Here is a 21,783-nt window from a genome sequence, read left to right as displayed (position 1 = left end):
TTGGCCTCAGTTAATGGTGTATTTGTAAGAAATATATTCCTATTGCATAACTTCCCTCTAGCTCCGGCATTTAAAAAGAAACCATCCAATAGGTCTTTTTCTAGAAATTGAGATGGGTAAGAGAAAGAGTGTTAAATATTACTTTCTTTAGGTCCTCTCTTAAATGAGGAAATTTTTCAAATGATGTGTAGGTAAGACGTTTATTTTATTTTTGGTTTTTAAATTTTTATATATTTAAGAAGAACAAGTGCAGATTTCATACATGCATGTATTGTGTCATGGTGAAGTCTAAGCTTTTAGAGTACCCATCACCAGAATAGTGAACATCATACCCAATAAGGTTGATATCTCAAGCTAAATAATGATGTGGAGTCAGGGAGTGGAATAGAGAGTTGACTCTCCTCATCACCCGAATGAATCATCTGTATTGCTCCTGGAAGCTGAGACCAAAACCTCTATTTCTGTAACACTTTACAGTCAAGAAGCAGTTGAACTGTTATTTTTTTAAATAATAAAATATTCTAAGATATCATTAGTCATGATTATTAGTCATGGCCATAGGTTCCTGAAGCTTAGAGGATGAACTCACCTCAGTAAAAGAAGAAAGGAGGCCAAGCACTATGGCTCACACCTGTAATCCCAGCACTTTGAGAGGCCGAAGCAGGTGGAACACCTGAGGTCAGGAGTTCAAGACAAGCCTGGTCAACATGGTGAAACCTCATCTCTACTAAAAATACAAAAAATTAGCCAGGCATGGTGGTGGTCGCCTGTAGTCCCAGCTACTCCGGAGGCTGAGGCACAAGAATCGCTTGAACCTGAGAGGCGGAGGCTGCAGTGAGCCAAGATCATGCCACTCTACTCCAGCCTGGATGACAGAGGTAGACTGTGTATCAAAAGAGAAGAAGGAGAAGGAGAAGGAGAAGGAGAAGGAGAAGGAGAAGGAGAAGGAGAAGGAGAAGGAGAAGGAGAAGGAGAAGGAGAAGGAGAAGGAGAAGGAGAAGAAGAAGAAGAAGAAGAAGAAGAAGAAGAAGAAGAAGAAGAAGAAGAAGAAGAAGAAGAAGAAGAAGAAGAAGAAGAAGAAGAGAGCAGGAGGTCTGTGAGAAATACTCAGGTTTTCGGTGAATGGCACTGTACACATTTCTTAGAAAATTAAATAATATGATGAAGACTCTTTTAAGGACAACCTACTCTGTGAGTGGACTTTAAGCTTTTGCCCATTGCTGGGATAATGCCTGGAGTGTTAAAGGTGGCAAAATATGCTACAGCCAAAATATACCATTTTGACATTAGGATAACATTGAGCTACAGGTATTTTTAAACAAAAGCAGCAAGTACACAAAGGGCTCCATGAGCCTGCCTTTTTTCTTCCTGAAAGCAGGACATGAAACTAGAGGGTGTCCTCCCTATGCAATCGCCTTTCCTTTTTCAACCTATTATAAAAGTATTTAGGTTTTGCCAATTCTTTGGCTCTACATTACCTAATGAGGGCACCCATGTCGGGCAAAACTTATATTAAGTAAATCTGTGTGCTTTTCACCTGTTAGTCTGTCTTAGATCTGTTTAATTTTTAGATCCAGCTGAAAAACCCCAAGAGAATAGAGGTAAAATTTTGCCTCCCCTATGGTTTTCATCCTTGGCTACACAGTGTTTGCCAAAGAGAGGGTTGGCAAAATATGGCATACATTTTTACTAACATTTAATTGAATGAGCATTATAATCTTCTCCTAAATGCCTCCAAGAATTTAGAGTAGTATTGTTTTTAATCCGGTAAAAAAATCTCATTAAAACAATTATCATTTTATTATCAGAAAGTACTACATAACTGAGTCATATCTATATCCCAACATATCTCTCAAATGAACAAGGCTTCAATGATAAGATTACATTCCATTCTTTGTGACACAGTTCTACACAATGGATCTCTCTATTGCGTGTCTCTGCAATAGCCATACTCTACAAAGAACATAAAATGTGTGTGCTATTTGTGATGTGTGAGGGGAAGCACACTGAAGTAACATATCGAATAGAATATTTATTCTTTTTTTTTTTTTTTGGTTCTTAAATAAAGATGAAATTATTCTTCAAATTCTCTTTGCCTTTCTTACTTCAGATAAAATGTGGCTTAGGCACCAAATCAACTACCAAAACAAAAGCACCAAAGAGAAAGATTTAAAGTTGGAAGGTGAGGATGGAATGAAGATCTGTACCTGATCCTGATATCTGTCACCTACTCATTTTCTTCAATAGATCCCAATGCTTTTTAAATCACTAAATGACTGCCAGCACATTGGTTGATTCATCTGAATGCTTTCAGGCTAAGAAAACGTTTCAACAGAAGCCTTACCCTTGTATGTAAGGGTCCTACGCAGGAATATAACTAGAACTGTTTATTGATCCTCAGCTGTCCTATGCAGCTCTCCACATCCTCTGAGCCTGACCTCAGTTGCAACACAACAAGTCCCTCTAGACAAATATCTGATATATAGTATCATTTGGAAGGGTAGATTTGCACCTTGTAGCAGTACATGGTAGGTTGAACGTAATTTAATTTCTTCCTCATATACCTTCTTGAAGCATTTTCTTAGTACTCATATTACTACATATCTTACTACCAGAATTCACTCAACTGGTTAGATTAACAACAACAACAAAAAAGAGGTTACAGATGAGATTAGTTTATGATCCAGTGAGCAATCAGCAATAAAAAGACCAAAATAACAAAAATGCAGGGATTTTTTTTCACAAAATTATGTTATGCCTTCCACCTGCTTTAGTTTTTTGAAATAATTGGATAATTAAAAAGATGACAACTCATGACAATCTTCCAATTTTATGATGATTTTGCTAAACATGATAAACGAAACCTTAAAAACTTCAATTTTTTAACTTTCACTTTTTAAGTTTACTAAATTATTTAATTATAGGATTGATATAACAATAGAAATACAAGGTATAAGGAAAAAATCATTTGCCTCCACCATTCTACTCTGGCTTCATCTCCCTGAGATAACCAATGCTAACCTATCTATATTTATAGTTCCTACTTTTCTCTATGCTCACAAAAATGTGCTTACATACAGATGATTACATGATTACTTTTCTGTAATATGGCATGTGTTTCTACTTGATACTTTGTCATGGATACAATTCCAAAATAATGTGTCTACAGGAGAGGTTGTAGTGAAAACATGCACCACAATATTTCCCAACATTCAGCTGCAGTTTCTTTCCTATCTTTCAAGAAACAACAATTAGTTTCATCACCACTGTTATATACCACAATTAATATTCTAGGGACATTAGAGTACTTGTGCTCAGTGATTCAATTATTGTTCCAGGATATTTGCATAGGAGAAAAGAGGTCTAAGCATGTCAGGTAATTTCTCCATGACCTTTAATGACCGAGAGTGGTGGCCTTCCTTTCAATACCAAATCCCTTTTTCCAAACTGACACTTTTGTGAAGGCATACATATGCATGTTTATGCGAGCACACACACACACACACACACACACACACATACACTGAATCCTGGGTGGTTAATCTTAGGCAGTTTCTACTGTTTCTGTGTTTTAGTTTTGTTGGTTGGTTGGTTTTTCGGCCTTCTTATCATCATAAATGTCTTTGGCTTTAGAAACAACTGCTTTTGCTTATTTGGCACACTACTTACTTATTTTTCTGCCTTGGCCAAACTACTTTATAAACCAATCATCAGCAACTTTGAATATAGTCATTAGTACATGTAAAATTATACATATGCTTTAAATCTTCACCAGACTGATCCAAATTTGTATCTTGGTATTTTGAATGTAATACACTGCTATACTCAGGGTATAATTCATATAATAACTTATTTAATAGGAGAGAAGAAATGAAGGGAGGAAGGGAGGAAGAGAAGAAATCAAGGAAAAGAGAACGGGAGACAGAAAGATATAAACAACAAAAAATACATATTTAGCATCAACGTTTAAAAGATAATAATTATCTAACTAGCAGAGGCCACAGATAGAGCTCCCAATATTTCGAGATAGTTTTATGTTACAGGTTTTCAAGCACAAGTGAAATTATAAGGACATGTGTCAAGGACAATTATGTTGGTGAGAAAACAGAATTTATGAACCCTTGATTTTTTTCCAGTCCCTAAAGCTTTGATTCCATGTTGCATCTACGGCTTTCCAGATGCCTTGGCTGTGACGTTAGTGATTCAGTAATTATTCTAAGCAGAGAAATCTGTAGATGAGATGTGTGGAGTTAGGTAAACTTTACTGTAATGCTCAAACCACATATAGTAGAAAAATATTTACCAAGTTAACATCTTAGAGTCCCAGATCTATTCCAGAGAAAAGTAAAACATACAACTATCTTCAGAGATATAGTATACTGTATTTAATTATAATTTGTTCTGGCTTATTGCTTTTCATTTTACAAAATCCACAATGATGTGGTTTACTTAACCAGATTTTAAAACCCAGGGCCATAAAATGCTGATAACTGTTTCAGAAGAGTGCAGTGGCACTCTAGTTTATAAACCTAGTGACTTCTTGCTGCTCATGTTTTAGTGCAAACAAGTAGATATTTAAGGGACATTGAAGTAAATAACTGTTGTGTATCATCATCATAAAACCATTGAATAATTGCTGAAATAATCTGATTTTGTTTAAGAGTTGGGTGATTGATGAGTTGACAGTTATTTATGTCTTTCTATAGGTCTAAATTTTAAAATACACCAGATATTTAAGTTGAATGTGACATTCTCTCCTAGGCAACTGCTAAGCTTAATTTATTGTACATGTACAAATTTACTTGATACACCAATGCACTTTTCAGTATCTTAAATTAATTCCTCATTAACTGTTTTATTTTACTGAGTTGAATACCTGTATAGCACAAAAACAGATTCCAGTTCTTTATTTTCTTCCAAGTAATGTCAACAGCTTTCATTCCTTCAGGGTATGAAGGCAGGGTGTTGTGTATGCCTGTGGACTGGTAGCAATAAAAACAACATAAAATTAGTTAAAGAGGAAGAAGGAGAATTGGGAGATTTTGTGTGCTGCTTTTACTAATCTAAAAGAAATTGTTAAAGTCATTTACTTTACATTCTCTTTACGATAATTGACTCACACAACCCATCTTTTTTTCCTCAAATAATTTTGCAATGATCAAAGTAGATTGGATCTTTCTGTGGCTCTATCTGTTTATTACAAGCACAATTATTCAAGTAACAGATAGGGAAGTAATTCATAAACATGCACACCCAATCAGGTATAAATCTGCAGATGCTCCATTAGTAATTAAAGATAATATTTCAAATACGGTCCATATTTTTTGCAAATAACAATGTATTAAATATTTTTTGATTAGACAAATAAAATTTCAAATCAATCGGAAAATAGTACTGGAGGGGAGGGCATAATTATTAAGAAAACTATTATTGTATGTAAGTATTTCAAAAAATTTAAAGGACTTCATTTTGAAAGATCAAGTAGGTTTGACAAGTATTTACATGTGAGTGCATCATGCCTGTCCAGCATTATATCATGAAATATTTTACATCATGGATCAATCTGGTAAACTATTAGCCATGATTCTAAGTATGCCCTTTTGGGTAGGGAGAGGAAGAGGGGACATTTAAGATCTAAAGAACATCATGATCTATGGTTTTGAAAAGCAGGAATAAAGAGAAAGAACTCAATCAGCAAAGAGAAATACCAAATTCCTTCCACAGAAGAAAGATAAATGTAATTGGCCAGTTTTGAATACCTATGTGTCAGGGACCCAGTTTCTTTCTAAAGATAATAAAGTAAAAGATGCCATTGTTTTACGTCAAGAATCAATAATCTAGTATGAAAATAATACAATTTTAATAAAATAGAGTCACAGAATGTAAATGATACTTTAGGCCACCCTTGAGAACTTCAGATTAGGATTTTTTTACCCTGTATTTACTCAGTGAGAACTCAGCATAGATACAAATAAGAATGTTGCTATTTCTTTGTTCCTTGTTCACATTGTGAGACATGCATAAACTCTTGCAGGAGCATCCCTCAGGCCTGCCCTCTGGACCCAACCCTAAATTTGCTAGGCTAAGTTAGCACAGTTAGCCTGACTTTTAACCACTAGCCTCCTCCACTGAACAACAAACTCCATCAAAGCATAATGCTAGGATTTGCCTCTTTTTACTTGCCACTCATATATGTTCTCTAAGTAATGCAAGGGAAGACAGACAAACAAAAATGAAAAATAAAATATAAAATACAAACCTCTGTAGTTAGGAAATAAAGAGTAAAGAAATTTTAGGTACACATATATTCAATGTATCTCAGTTCTCATATTTATTTTTTTTATCTACACCAAATCAAAGAACAATTGCAGAAAGGGTAAGAGGAGAGGGAGAGAGAGAGACAGAAGGAAATGAACAGAAAAAAAGACTCTAAGTCATGCAAAAGACTTCATAAGGAGGAAGTACATCGCAAGCTGAACTTCAATCAGCAATCACTTCTTGGGTGTAGAGTAGCAGATTTATTTGAAGTCTAGCCTCTTTTTCCCTTGGTGGAATAAGACTCTTACTGTAGCAAAGGGTTTGATTTCTTATTTTAAATGTGATAAGGAAAACATAGTATGACTGCTAGTTAGAGTGATGTGGTCCATTTACAAAGATTCTTAACTTTGGGAGACATTTAAGATTCCAATAAAAACCGTATACCTCCCCAGAAAACTGTAGATGCATGTACTTATAAAGTCTTGTGCATACAGCTTCAAAGTGTTCTCAAAATCCTCGCAGCCATCCAGGGATCAAGGTTTGGGGTATCATGTTGTCTTTATCTCATCTTCATCTCCAATAATTACGGTAATAAAGGAAAGAAGAAAAATATGAACCCCATACTGGCTGTATACAAAAATCTAAGGAGTGGCATCTGACTGGATCAGATCGATGCATGTATGTCATAAGAATCTAGGAAGCACCAAGTTGAGTGAGATTAATGAGCCTGCAGCCCCATATTCCATTCCTAAGAGTGGTATTAAGAAATACTGGCAAGCAAGGGACATACCCTAATGGTTTTCTTTTTAGCTAAGAGGCATTAGAGTTCTTCAACCAAATATATCTTTCTCATAATAATCTAATTTCTGTCCCTACTCAGTAGACAAAAATATGCCCAAACTTGTCTCTTTGTTGAACTTCAGAAGGAGAGTAAAACTAAAAAGGGAACAAAGAGATGGCTGTGACAGACTTGTCACTCTACCCTGATCTCAGCTTTTTTTCCCTCACAAGAAACAAATATGCTTCTCAGGTGTGAGAAGGTAAAGACAACATGTAATACCAAAGTAAACTCATTGTATTCTGACAGCCCTCACCAGAAGCCAGAAAAAAAAGAGTACATTTAAATATCTCATTAAGAAGTTTATTATACCTGAGTAACTCAGAGGAATCACGCACACATTCAAATGTGTGCATCTCATAACTCCAAAATAAAATCAAAATTCAATGAAGCACTCTCAAATAATGGTTTACTAGAGAAAAAAAATTAAAAACTGGGACAAGGTTGTGCATTTAACCAGTGTGCTTATATTATCAAAATGAGTGGATTTTCTTCCTTGAAAAATTTCACACATCAATGGTAACATAAAGTTCAGTAATTATATTCTATCTCCTATCTTTCCAACACTGTGTGATGCAGTAGTTCTTCTGTGTCAAGATGTAAAGCAGCTGGGAATTGAACAAAATTAAAACACATTTCACATAACTCGTGAGCTGAGATTACCTCTTTTGCCCAAGTTGAAAGCATCGAAGAAAAAAAGAGTAAAAGAAAGGAAAGTCTTTATAACAACAGGCCTTTAAAATAATTATCCCTGCATTAAAAATACCAGCAAACAAAATTCTAATACATCCGAATTGTCCTTTAATTTTTTTTTTTTTGATTTTTCAAAATGTTTCTTAACATAAAACATCAAGGTGGTTGGTTGAATAGTAAAATTACATTGCATCAGTTTCAGGATATTAGTTCAGGTCTAATAAAATTTTAATAGAAATATGTTTAATGACTTTAACTTACTGCTGAATGAATAGTACTCTGCAGGATTTGATAGTATATGACTCGAGAAAAGATTATTAAGAAGAAATGTAAGGCACTTTTATAAAAGATATTTGCAGGAAACCATTAGATGATACAGAAAATCAATAATGCCCTAGTGCCAATTTCAGCAATATTAAAATTACATTGCTCGTTGATATTTATGATGCTAGAGCTACCAAATCATTTCATTTTTATCTTTCACTACATTGGCATTTTTCTTTGTTATCTAGGACCAGTTGCAAAATTTGATCCATGCCTTTAAAACATGTTTTACAGATGATCCTGTTTCTAAACAGCTCTTCTAAGGAAGAACTTTAACAGTCTATTCTTTATACTTTCAGTGTATAAATGGATTGGTAATGTTCTTTCCTTTTAGGGAAGGCATAATAATTGTAAAATATTAAGACATTGAAAATGGATCTTAGTAGAACCAAATAAATAGGACTTAATAAACAGAGTTGCTCAGCTTACTTTTTTCCAAGAGGAAAAGAAAAATGATAGTCTAGCCTCATTATCTCACATGTTTAAAACTGAAGTCCAAGCTGTAATGAATTGTTCAAGAGTGAAATTGTGTATAGAGTACAAACAAATATCTCAAATATCTTGATTTTTTGCCATGTCCTTCTCCAAGTTCCCCCAAATTATCATGCAAACAGGAATATAGAGCTTACACTTATTTGGCTTTTGAAGTAACCCTGTGATTTTTTTTAACTGGCTAGACTATTATAAACAATGGAATTTAGATAAATTGGTAGAATCAGAAGAAGAAATAATGAATGGTGAAATACTGTCGCCACCATTTTTTGACTTGGTGCCCTGGATATAAAAAAACAAAAACTATTTAACTACATGTCCCAGCTAGTAGGCTTCTCCACAGGTAAGGAGACACAAAAAGATAACCCACCGGTAGGCTGTCTACAATTGCTGTCTCCAGCTTTTAAAGGACGAAAAAAGTTTAATGATTTCCCAAACCCTGAACTCCTCGAGTTATAGAAAATAAAAATAGTAACTGCCTGAGGCAATGTCATCTCACTGGTGGCTTCCATGAATTGTGAAGTCTGCGCCAGTGATAAGAGGCTGGGAGAAAACTTTCAGATCTTAACCCGTGCTAAAACTCTTATGAGTCAAGCTTTTTCCATAGTAGCCAATCGGATAATTTTTAAGCATTAAATTCACATACACTAACACATGTAATAGCAACAACAGTAATAATAAAGGCTAGAGGGAGGGTACACATTAACTCTTAACGGAATCTGAGTCTACTGCCTATAAAGATAAAGATGTGTTAATTACATATAAAGCTTTCTGCAGGACCATAGTCTTCTTGAACTTAGAGGGGTTGAGGGATAAAAGGCTACATTTTGGGAACAGTGTATACTGCTCAGTATAAGGGGTGCACTAAAATCTCAGGAATCACCAATTAAGAACTTTTCCATGTAACCAAAAACCACCTGTACACCAAAAATCCTGAAAATTAATAAAATAAAATAAAAAGTCATTGCTAATACTGCATTTTGACTTAAACATTTCTCCAACTTCTTCTACCATCCAGACCAGTGTATCATTTTTTTCAGGATCGTATAGAATTTTCCAGACTTCATTTTCTAGGTCAATCTGAGAACCAAATATAAACATGTGAAATATGTGCTAATGCTTACCATTTATATTTTCTGCTAGTTGATAGTTATTTTTTTATTTTTAATGAGCATTCCTTGGATAGTGTTAAATCAGACATTGGCAACCTCCCAAAGTTGGAGAAGGGGTGGGCTTTCAGCGTGTCACAGGCCCATGGGTTTGTTCCTGACTAGATCCCCATTCCTGCTGCTGTCCAGAGCCACCACCAACCTCCCCAAGAGTCTGATTTATCACCCTGAGTGAAATCAGAAATTCACTGTAAAACCGTGCCCCACCTGCCTCCAGCTTCCTGGGGTCTGGCTTTTGAAAAGGGATGAATAGGGCCGGGCATGGTGGCTCATGCCTGTAATCCCAGCACTTTAGGAGGCCAAGGTGGGCAGATCACGAGGTCAGGAGATAGAGACCTTTCTGGCTAACATGGTGAAACCCCGTCTCTACGAAAAATACAAAAAATTTGCCAGGCGTGGTGGCCTGTAGTCCCAGCAACTCGGGAGGCTGAGGCAGGAGAATGGCGTGAACCCAGGAGGCGGAGCTTGCAGTGAGCTGAGGAGATCGGGCCACTGAACTCCAGCGTGAGCGACAGAGCAAGGTTCCATCTCAAAAAAAAAAAAAAGAAAAAGATAAAAAAGAAAATGGATGAATATAGAACATTGATGTTATTATTACCTCTGAAAAGATTGCTAGTCCTTGGTCTAGACTATAATTATGTTTGTTTACATTTAATAGCTATCTTCCAACTACATAAATTTCCCCATTCCAACTTTTATGTTTGTGCATGTAAATATGTTCATTTCTAATGAGATAAGATTAGTTTTCTTTTTAATTTGTTTACCAAGTGTGCTAACCATAAAATCCTCCACAAATGCCATAGATCAGGGGTCCCCAACCTTTTTGTCACCAGGGTCCAGTTTCATGGAAGACAGTTTTTCCACTAGTTAGATTTTCATTAGGAGCGTGCAACCTAGATCCCTCTCATGTACAGTTCACAATAGGGTTTGCGATCCTGTGAGAATCTAATGCTGCTGCTGATTGGATAATCTGATTTGACAGGCGTTGGATGCCGGTCTACCTCCCGGGAGTTGGGGGTCCCTGCCATAGGTGATCTACCTGAGATCTGGATAGAGGAGGCACTCAATAAATATTTATTGCATTAAATAAGCATGCCAACTCACTGTACAACAGCAACCAACTCACTTCCTAGAAAACCAGGCCATTCAATCATCTTCTCGCCTCTCCTCACCACTCTCATACATAGGAGACTCCTCTCTATACCAGATCTTATCATTCCACAGCATTTTAACGTCCACCTCTGTGACCTATTTACCACTTAAAACTAGACACAGCTTATATCCAATGTTACATCCTTTCAGACACCGTCTTGCCAGTTTTTTCTGCCCCTTGATCTATTTCCCCAATTAGAACCGTCAAACCTGCATCATTCTACATATTCCCTCTTCACTCAGTTTCACTGAAAGTGGGTAGAAGAAATATCACACAGGAATGATCTCATGATTTAGCTGATTCTTTCTCATTCCTCAAAACATGCTTCCTAAAACTTTCTCAGCTTATCCCCACCCCTTTTTTTGTAAATTTATCTGCATCTAAGCCTCTCATGGTCTTCCTATCTTCAAAGAGCAGTCTTTATTTCTTTCAAAGCCTATCCTCACCTGCCCTTTTATTTTCATCTTCTTCTGCTTCCTCAGGGACCTTCCTTAATGGATTATCTCCTAGTTCTATAGTATGTTCAACCTACTTCTGTTCAGTGATTCTTTCACTATAATGTAGACATCTGCTTATTTAGAAAATCTGTCTTTGAGTCCTGTTACTCCTTCCTTTTCTTCCTGACATAGAAAAATAAATCATAAAACAAAAGTTCACTCCAATCCAAAGGGAAAATGTTCACTTCCTACAATTCATTCACTCAAACTCTAAAATTCTACTCCAAAAACCACTCTCACTACAATTATCGATATACTCCTTGATGTTGTATACAATGGATACATTTCAGACATGTTGGTGACATTTTCAGAGTAATGAAAGCTACTGACCCCTCCTACCTGTTGAAATGCCTTTGTTGGCTTTTATAGCACAGTTTTCTCCTAAGTAATCTACTGCTCTGACCCCTCTGAAGTAGATAGCTGTGTTAATTCCTCTCTCTGTGTCCACAATAACATTTCTTTGGTTCCTTCTCAGCCAAAAGTTCCCCTAGTTTTCACATTCTCCCTGGGTATACCATCCATTGTTGCTATGCTTTTAAATTACCAACTATAGTCAATGAGCCAGATCTATCAGCAGATCAGACTTGTGTCTCCCTAAAAATTCATATGTTGAAACCCTAGCCCCCAGTATTTTAAAATATGACTGTATTTGCAGATAGGGACTTTAAAGAGGTGATTAATAAGTTAAAATGAGACCAAGAGGGAGGAGGGTCATCTCATTTGATGAGTGTCCTTAAACAAAGAGGAAATTTGTGCTCTCTTTGGCACTATATATACTAATATAGGAAGGATACATAAAAGATTAGCACAACCCCTGTGCACGGTTGACATGCATATCTGTGAAGTGTCTCATATTAAAAGACAGAGAAAGAAAGAGAGAAGTTTGAAACTTCTTGAAATCTGAACACACAGAGAGACAACAGGGATGTGTGTGTGTGTGCACAGAGGAAGGACCACGTGAGAACACAGTGAGAAGGCAGCCATCTGCAAGCCAAGGAAACAGCCTCTGGAGAAACCATACTTGCCAACACCTTGATCTTGGACTTCTCATCTCCAGAGTTGTAAGAAATCAATTACTATTGTTTAAACCATCCAGTCCGTGGTATTTTGTTATGGCAGCACTAGTAAACTAACCTGAGATCCTTCTCTTGAGCTCCAGATTCCTCAATACAGAAGCATTCTAGTAAACAAAAACTGAATGTTTTGTAACTTCCCAAATCCTTGTTCGCAATTATATTCATTTTTCTACCCTCAAAATCTGATTCTCTTCTTTTATTCCTATACTGATAGTAGGAATACAGCTAACCAGTTTCCCAAACCAGAAACCTGGGAGTTATCACTGGTACATTCAGTTTTTTCATCCACCAATTTTACTCGTTTACCAAGTCATGTTCATACTGCAAATCTAAAATCCATCCTCCTTCTCCATATCATTATTTCCCACTTAAATGTTTTATCAACCTCCTTGTTGGTTTCCCATCTTACTACAGCCAGAATAAACTTAGCAAAATGCAGATCTCATTATGTCATTCCTTTGCTATAAATTTTTCACTGGTCTTTCATAGCCAACAAAATAAATCCTAAGTCTTCATTATGGCATAAAATGCCCTCCACAGCCTAGTGACGGCATCCACTATCATCTGCCTTTCCCAGTCTATAGTCCAGGCATCCTGAATCACGTGAAGTTTTTGAAGGCTGAATAATCTTTCCTCCTTGCCTTTTTCCAGCCTTCCCTTCATTACCTGCCTTTTTTATTAGTAGTAGTAGTAGTAGTAGTATTACAGGAGCCTCCCTCTCTCGCCCAGGCTAGAGTGCAGTGATGTGATCTCAACTCTTCTGCCTCCCAGGTTCAAGCGATTCTCCTACCTCAGCCTCCCAAGTAACTGGGACTGCAGACATGCATCACCACCCTGGGCTAATTTTTGTATTTTTAGGAGAGATGGGGTTTCACCATGTTGTCCGGGCTGGTGTTGAACTCCTCACCTTAGGTGATCCTTCCACCTCAGCCTCCCTAAGTGCTGGGATTACAGGCATGAGCCACTACGCCCAGCCACCTGCCTAACTATCATTCTTCTCCTACAAAAGTAAACACAGACGACATTTGTGGAAAGTCTTACTTAAATGACCTGCCACAGGCTAGCCTGATCTAGGCGCTGCTCCAGTAACAGCCGTGAGAGCTTTGTGTATATTAGTTCCCTATCACACTAGCATTGCAATAGACTCTCTACGTGTGAGTCTAAGGCACTGGATTTAAAGTCTTTGAAAAACCATGTCTTTGTATCCTGAGGGTCCGGTATGAATTCAATAAATGTAAATTGGCGGAAGAATAAATGAATGAATGAATGAACATATGAATGAAGTTTTAGGCATGTCAAATTCCTCATAGAATATCCTGAGGGATAAGCCATTAGTAGACACAGATATATTCTGAGTCTGAGAATTTTCTTAGATAAATGTTTTCAGATAAACACCCTAATCCCTCAAGGTATTAAATTTTCCCAACTCTTATTTAAAAAATACAGCCACTTCCTACAGGCAATTTATTGGCATATCTACTTAGTTCCGCAGTTTCATAAACATCTAATGTCATGGTCAAACACATGTGCCCTTAAGGCCAAGGTCCTCAAACTTTGTATTGCTTTATATTACTTATATTCTACCAGGTGAGTGTGTGTTGGAGGGGAAGTTCTTCTTTTCTCAAAAAAGTGAAATAGTAAAGTATACCTTTGTAATACAATTGATTCAAAATAAGTAGGCCCTAAGTGTGCATCACTTTGGAAAGCAATTATTTTGATTTTTACTAAAGTTTTATAATTACTATTCATTAAAATTTCATCTTATTCCAGCCTCCAACAGAAGTTTTAAAAAAAAAAAAATCTACCTACTTGCAGCTTTTGTTGAAAATATGAGTTTCTTTTCCTGCTTTTCTTACAAATCTCTCAAATTACTCAACTTTCTTATCTACTAATTCTTATCTAGTAATTTAGAGTCACTACAAATTGTTCTTACTACTGCGGCTTGCTAACTTCTTGGGTTTTTAACTGTATCATTCTTTATTGAGTTTCTACTGCTTTTTGTTTATTTGTTTGTTTGTTTTTAGAGACAAGGTCTTGCTCTGTCGCCCAAGCTGGAGTGCAGTGGCGCGATCTCGGCTCACTGTAATCTCTGCCTCCTGGGTTCAAGTGATTCTTCTGACTCAGCCTCCAGAGTAGCTGGGATTACAGGCATGCACCGCCATGCCCAGCTGGGTTTTTTTTTCTTTTTTTTTTTTTTTTTTTGCCATGTTGGCCAGACTGGTCTCAAACTCCTGGCCTCAAATCTGCCTGCTGGGCCTCCTAAAGTGCTGGGGTTACTGGCGTGAGCCACCACACACTGCCAAGTTTCTACTGTTTCTTAATGGTGAATGCATGTTTACATGAAGCATATGCCCAAGTCTCTGGAATATGTGTAAAAATGAATTATAGAGAGACTTCCTACCTGCTATAATACATACCTATTTCTATCTCAGGCCTGTGTGCCTGCAGCTAGAACTGTAGATGTCAGGAATAGGATGACCTCTCAGGTATTATGCTTGCATAAAACTTTGTTATTCCTCAATTATCTCATTTATCATAGTATTATAATGAGTGATAAAGCTGTTGTCCCCTTGACTAGTTTATAAGTGAGCATAGTGTCTTCCTACTTATCTGTCTTTATTATTTTTTATTTTTTGAGACAGAGTCTCTTCCTGTCTCCCCAGGCTGGAGTACGGTGGTGTGATGTCAGCTCACTGCAACCTCTGCCTCTTGAATTAAAGCGATTCTCATGCCTCAGCCTCCTTCATGCCACTACGCCCACCTAATTTTTGCATTTTTAATAGAGATAGTGTGTGGCCATGTTGACCAGGCTGGTCTTGAACTCCTGACCTCAAGCGATCTGCCCGCCTCAGCCTCCTAAAGTGTTGGGATTACAGGCATAAGCCCAACCTCTCTCTGTATTCTTAGCACCAGGAACAACCTAGCATTTATAGATGTTCAACAAATGGTTGTTGTTTTAAATTGCTTTAGCCAGCTTCTTATCTCTTGTCAATGTTGAAATAATTTTCCTTAACTTTTTGGTAGGGTAGAATCTTTTTTTTAAATGCTTCTTTTTAATTTTTTCAGTCAAATGAATGTTTAATCATTAACTGTAAACCCATTTTGGATGTATTTTACCATGTTTAGTTGCAGTTTAGACATCACTCAGTCCCACCATACTCTGCTCTGCATCACTGAATTTATTGCACCAAATTCAGTTCCTAGCTGTCTTTAAACTATATGGACTGTTAGTCTTTCTTGGTTATCCATATAGTTTGGAAACCTGTCTAGTATTTTCTTTCTCAGGCTCAAAACTCTATTTATTCATTTTAGAATGTAGGTAGTGTATATTGGCCACAACTTCATATTTCTATTGATTATTACACTGTGATTCATATTAAGATAGATATATTTCAAGATACCAAAGATGAGTTATGAAGTGAACAAAAATGCTTATCAATGATTTACATTTATCCTGGGAAATACTATACATCTATTTGCCATGGTAACCAGGCTTGTTTTCTTACACCATTTCTTTCCCTTGCATCTCTGGCCTGTTTGAAAACATAGCGACCAAAATGCTAACTAATACAACCATTTGATGATGCCGGATAGGAAAAAGAAAAAAGATTATGTAGCCACAATCTACATGAGAACTAAGCATGCACTTTCTTTTAAAGGACTTATCTGAAGTGATCTAATTGACTGTGTTGTTGAAGGACAGAAACCTGAGATCATAAAATCATAACTAGTGAGTTTGAATCCTGATTAAATAAACATTCATTAAATCCAATGAGTAATACCCACGGAAAATCAAGCAAGTGTGTAATCACAGTAACTTGAAAACTGCTATTCTTAATCTCGGGGACTCTATCAGTGATCAGCCTGTCAGGACTTAAGAGCAGAAGGTAACTATCACAAGGTCTTTGGAAAGGCATAAAGGCAGGAATCACAAGTAAAGGACCTGCTAGAATTTAGAGACAGTGCAATAGGGACAGTGCTACCAAAAAGGTATCTGTGAATAAATGGAAATGCAAAGTATTTACATGACTCACATCAGGGGGTCTTTGCGTAGCCAGTCACCTTGGAATGAATCAGTACCAGGGAAGAGTAAACCAATAAACCAAGAAATTGATGATGAGAACTAGAGAAGAGTCATAAAATAAGGTGAAGAACAGACCATTTGTGAGTCCCAAAGTTTCCATATCCAGCTAGTCTTTGTGAAATAGTTGAGGATAGAAGTGGGTCTGCTGTTGAGTTTCTGTGACCATTGGTGGTAAGAATTCAAATATATATAAAATACTCAAGGCTAATTTAACTGTTACTTTAAATTATAGAAATCTGAATATCCAGAATATAGAACACAGGATCCCCTCCTTCTGGAGACATCAAGAATATAAATCAGATGAAATCCGTTAGTCTTTGAGACATCACCTCTGATAATTACACATGGTGTTAATACTTTCATTTTTGCTTTTGAAATGCTGTTACTTCAAAGACTAGCTGCTGAAGGAGAAGATTGCAATATAAACGAGATATTTAATTCCTAAGGTGCCTAATATAGGCTTATGTTTTAAAAGAAGATTCAAGCTTATTTCTAGGTCAGTAAAAACATGTATAGCAACTGTTATTTTAGGGTTCATGAAACTACTCAGTAGTGCATATACTTTAATCTATGTTGCATCTATATCCTTTATTGAAAACATAATCATTAATTTGTGGGCCATTTTTGTGGAACTGTCAGTGGGATAGATGGCCTTTATGAATTGAGACCAAAGCTGATCCTTCACGCAATTTACTGAAAATAATAAGCCTTATCAGAACAGAATACATTCACTGTGTTACATTTAAACATCATAATGATTCTTGAACATAAACTCTGAGATGGTTAGGGGGATCTGACCTTAGCAAGAACATCACTTACATTTATACTAGCATCTAAATAAGCATGGTGCATTCCTAATTTCCTGTATGCATTCAATTATATGAGTCAGTACTGTAAAAGTATGTTTTTTAATCCTTGGAGCTCTTCTACCATAGAGATGACTTTATATACATATATACACACACACATATACACATACACAAACACACATACATGTGGGTACATTTACAGTTCATGTATCTATAGCACTTACACTGTATATAGTGTGTGTGTCTATATATATATATATATATATATATATATATATATATATATATAGACACACACCAAACATACATTCTCTCTCAATTGGGGCCTACTGTGAATACAAAAATCCAATTTCAGCTGGAGTTGTATATATGTTTACATTCACAACATAAAAAGTTCTGAAGCTTGACCCAATTGTGCTTGACTTTACTGTTATACTTGTAAGGTAACAGTACTTTCTAAAATATTGATATTGCCCTTAAACATTAAACTCTTCAAAGATACTAAATGTGGTACAGAATGTATACAGACAACATGATGAGGCAGTTACATTGCTTACATAAACAGTGAAGTTTCCATATTTGGATGTATTTTCATTGTGTATATATTATTCCATCTGGTAGCCTACCCTGAGGGTTTATTTTATCACCCTACTTGTCCCATAAAGATTCTTGAGATTTTTATTGTAAGAAACAATGAAAATGCTAATTAGTTATATTTTTCATCATAATCTTTTTTTTATACTAAAGGATCTCTCTCCTTTTTTGTTTCTGCTTCTATATGCTATTTCCAATGAGTTTTGTTGCCCCAAAGCTATCATTTTTAGGCTTCTAATATTGTTTTCTGTTCACAGGGCTTAATAACTACTTTTTAATGGATTCTGTTTACCTCAGAGGCAGGCATTTTGGAGAATTCAGCTTATATTAGGGCAGAATTAAAAAATTCTATGTGGCTTTGGGGGCTTCTTCCCTCAGAAAATTAAAATGGTTTAATATTTTGACTGAAAGAGGAGCTGACATGATTCTTTTTAAAATGAGACACTGGGATTTGAAATGGATCACAAAAGAAGACAATCCTGCATGTATTTAAATGCATAGACAGTATATTTTATGCACATAATTATTTTAGCTCTTTTAATTATTATTTCTTACCTGCTTTTAAAAAAATGGCTGCCTAACCAAGCACTGGAAGTTGAGGTTCTGTTGCTTCAATAAACATAACCACGGAGTCCAAGTCGCACATTCTTTTTAAGAGCTTCTTTTTCAACCTAAAATTTTCTCCATTCCTCTGTTCCCTTTAGTCATGAAAAGTCCATTTCATAACTGAATTAAATAATGCTAAATTTAGTACCCAAAAAGGGGTTCTTTAATGTATTCATTTGCTCATTTGAACACGCATTTCTCTGTGCCCCTAATACCTGCATAGATTGATGGCAGGCACAAAGGGTCACCTTTTCATAGCGCGGTTGGTGATAGAATAAGGTAAAGGAAAAAGTCGGAGACGGTTTAGACTTCAGTAGACATAGATAAGAGAATTAAAAGGGAAAGCTGCATTTAATTTTAGAGATGATTAATTTGCATGAGAATAGTTGTCACCTACAAGACAATTTAAAGGAGAGCAGTCATTAACTGATATAAGAAACAATAGTCATCACCTACCACAAATTTTTATAGCCCAAACAAGGTACAAAACAGGGAGGACATTGTGCTAGAAGTTGGAATAGAAAATATATGATCCCCGCCTCTTTACTATCTGGCTGGGAAGACAAGATTAATTCCAGAAAGCATTATCTTCATTTTATCTCCACCTTCTCACTCCCTGGCCCTTTGTCAATATTTCTCCTCTGCACTCATCACTATCTGCCTTGTTTTAGTTATTCCTACATGCACATGTGATACTTGTGATACCAGACTATGAACCCCATGAGGGCAACAACTGTTTCATCGCCATATAAATAAAACCAGGCAGCATTCCTTACAACAGAGAACACATAACAAATATTAGTGAATGAATAAATCAAACTATAAAGCAGGATAACATATGCTAATGCCACATAAATGGGATCTTTGATCAGATATCACGTTAGCAAGGCCTTCTCCAGCCACCTGATGCGTATTGTTCCTCTGGTCTAGCAGCTCTTTAACCACTCACTCTGCTTCATTTGCAAAATTCTTATTGCTACCTTTCATATAGTAAATGTTAACTTATTTTTAGCATAATACAGTTGTATATAAGCTCTTTGGGAGACGGGAATTTGTTTTATCCACTGCCATAAAAATCCCTTCAATTTAGAGCACTGCCTGACACAAAGTTGCACTCCAGTATTTGTTGATCAAAGAAATGAAGAAATAATAGTATAGGGAATACTGATAATTTTTGTTTTAGATAAGTTGATTTTAAGCCATCCAGATATATTTAGTGAATACCCCAATACAAAATGAGAAGGAGCAGGTCCCTTATCTTCTTAAAAATCCTGAGTGATGTGCTAACATAATACTTACATGTTGGTTTAGGTGTTAAACTATCAATAATATCATGCTTTAAGGTGAATTCCTGTAATTCACATCCAAGAACTGTTTTCATCATTTGAACAAGTTATTCACATGTAGTGTATCTGAAGCCGTATAAACAAGCAACTCCCCAAAGGATACTTATTTCAAACTAGCATTTGGCTGGGATGCGTGGTCCCTAAAGAGCTGACATTGCCCAGGAATATTCATTTCTGAGTGCTGCACTGAGGTCAGGATTCCAGGACCTCTGCTGCTACTAAATAACAGATGTTCCAGTGTTTCAACTTCCTTTTCACTGGCTAGAGGTATGGGGGATATAGGGGTGGCATAGATGGATTCTAAAATGCCTTCCAGTTCCAATGCTTACAGATTATATTATTGATAGTAAGGATGATTCTGATGGAGGAATGGGGAATGTGATGGGAAACAGCAGGATAATCACATTCCAACTAAACACATGTGCTCTGTAACCACGACTTTTTACCTGTGCCTACATTTGGTGACATTTCCGACAGAAATACTTAAAGTGCATCAATAACAAATAAGTTCTCTCTCTGTCTCTCTCTCTCTCTCTATATATATATATATATTCTATATATATGATATATACATATTCTCTCTATATATATGATATATATATATTCACCAACCACAAAATGAAGAATTATATATTGCAGTTTCAATAGAAAGTTAATAAACTTCCTTCTACTAAATTTTTATGTATATAAATGAGTTTTAGGCTTTCTAATTTATCTTCATCTTTTAATTATAACTATTCACATTTTCTTTGTTGAATGTCAAGAAGCCTGCTTATACTATGAAAAAAACAGTTGAAATATGTGAATGCTGGTTTTATATCAGAAATTGAGGATTATTTTTAATACCGTACAAGGAAATGTCCTTTACTGAATGTCCATATGAAATGGCCTTTTTTCATTTCCTAATAACATAATTAGGCTAACTAAGCAGCTAATACTAACTTAAAGATAATTAAATGAAACTCCCAAAAAGGCATAGTTAAAGTCTAAATAGATAATAGTGCAGTGGGAAAGATACTGTTTAAAAGCGATTGATACAATATTATAAAATGTAATTAACATGAATTTGCTTTAATTGTAGTTGCTTGTTTCATTTTCAAAAACATGCTCTCAAATACTGAGAGAACATAAGTTATCATAACTTGAACTTATTCATTTGATCAATGCAATAGTAAACTTTCCTCATTTTCTTTTTTACAAGTTAAGGAACATAAAAATAATTTTTCAAGATTTTTATATGTTTTCTCTAAGTGCAGCTTTTCATTACATAAGTTATTTCTCTCAGGGATGTATGGAAGAACTAAAAATATTATTTAAAAACATAGGAATATTAATACACAATAAATTATATTATCAGGATATTTAAAATAAAAATAAGTAGTCTTTCAGGTACATTTTCAGTAATGGTCACATTTCCTAATTGATAGAACACGGTGTAAATTAAAAGCCAGGACTAGTAATTAAAAAAGAATGTAAAATGTGTTAAGATTCCTAAACTATACTATTCTTTCTATGAGACACCAATACATATTCAAAAAGCGTAAAGACTCCATTGAATCAGCCAAAAATTACCAGCGTTCTCCACGAATAGTATATAAACTAGTCCTACTAATCAGCCATTTAATGATTATTGAAAGACACTGTACTCTTTCTGTACTGCAACATTATAGAGCAAAAGCTGGAAAAAAGACTTCAGAAATGAAGCCATGACAAGAGTATCTGAATGGGAAACATGTTTCTATTATATATTCGTTAAAATGCTTTAGCTGTATGTAACACAATAGCCAGTTAAAAGTATTTTAAGAAACAGTTGTTTGTTGTCTCTCTTAACAAGAACTCTGAAG

General features: G+C 35.7%; 1 protein-coding gene and 1 non-coding gene across 2 annotated transcripts in view; both read left to right on the top strand.

Moving 5' to 3' along the window:
- LOC105475403 (potassium voltage-gated channel subfamily D member 2) overlaps positions 1-21,783 on the top strand; it is a 486,131-nt gene that overhangs the window by 396,955 nt on the left and 67,393 nt on the right. The gene's annotated exons all lie outside the window — the stretch shown is intronic.
- Positions 12,177-12,283, top strand: LOC112425598 (U6 spliceosomal RNA). The gene has a single exon (XR_003016715.2). It is a non-coding gene; the product is annotated as a U6 spliceosomal RNA (small nuclear RNA).

Source organism: Macaca nemestrina, chromosome 4, assembly GCF_043159975.1.
Source record: "Macaca nemestrina isolate mMacNem1 chromosome 4, mMacNem.hap1, whole genome shotgun sequence".
In the NCBI taxonomy this organism is placed as follows: domain Eukaryota; kingdom Metazoa; phylum Chordata; class Mammalia; order Primates; family Cercopithecidae; genus Macaca; species Macaca nemestrina.
The sequence above is the reverse complement of the archived record's forward strand: the minus strand, read 5'-3'. Positions and strand labels throughout refer to the sequence as shown.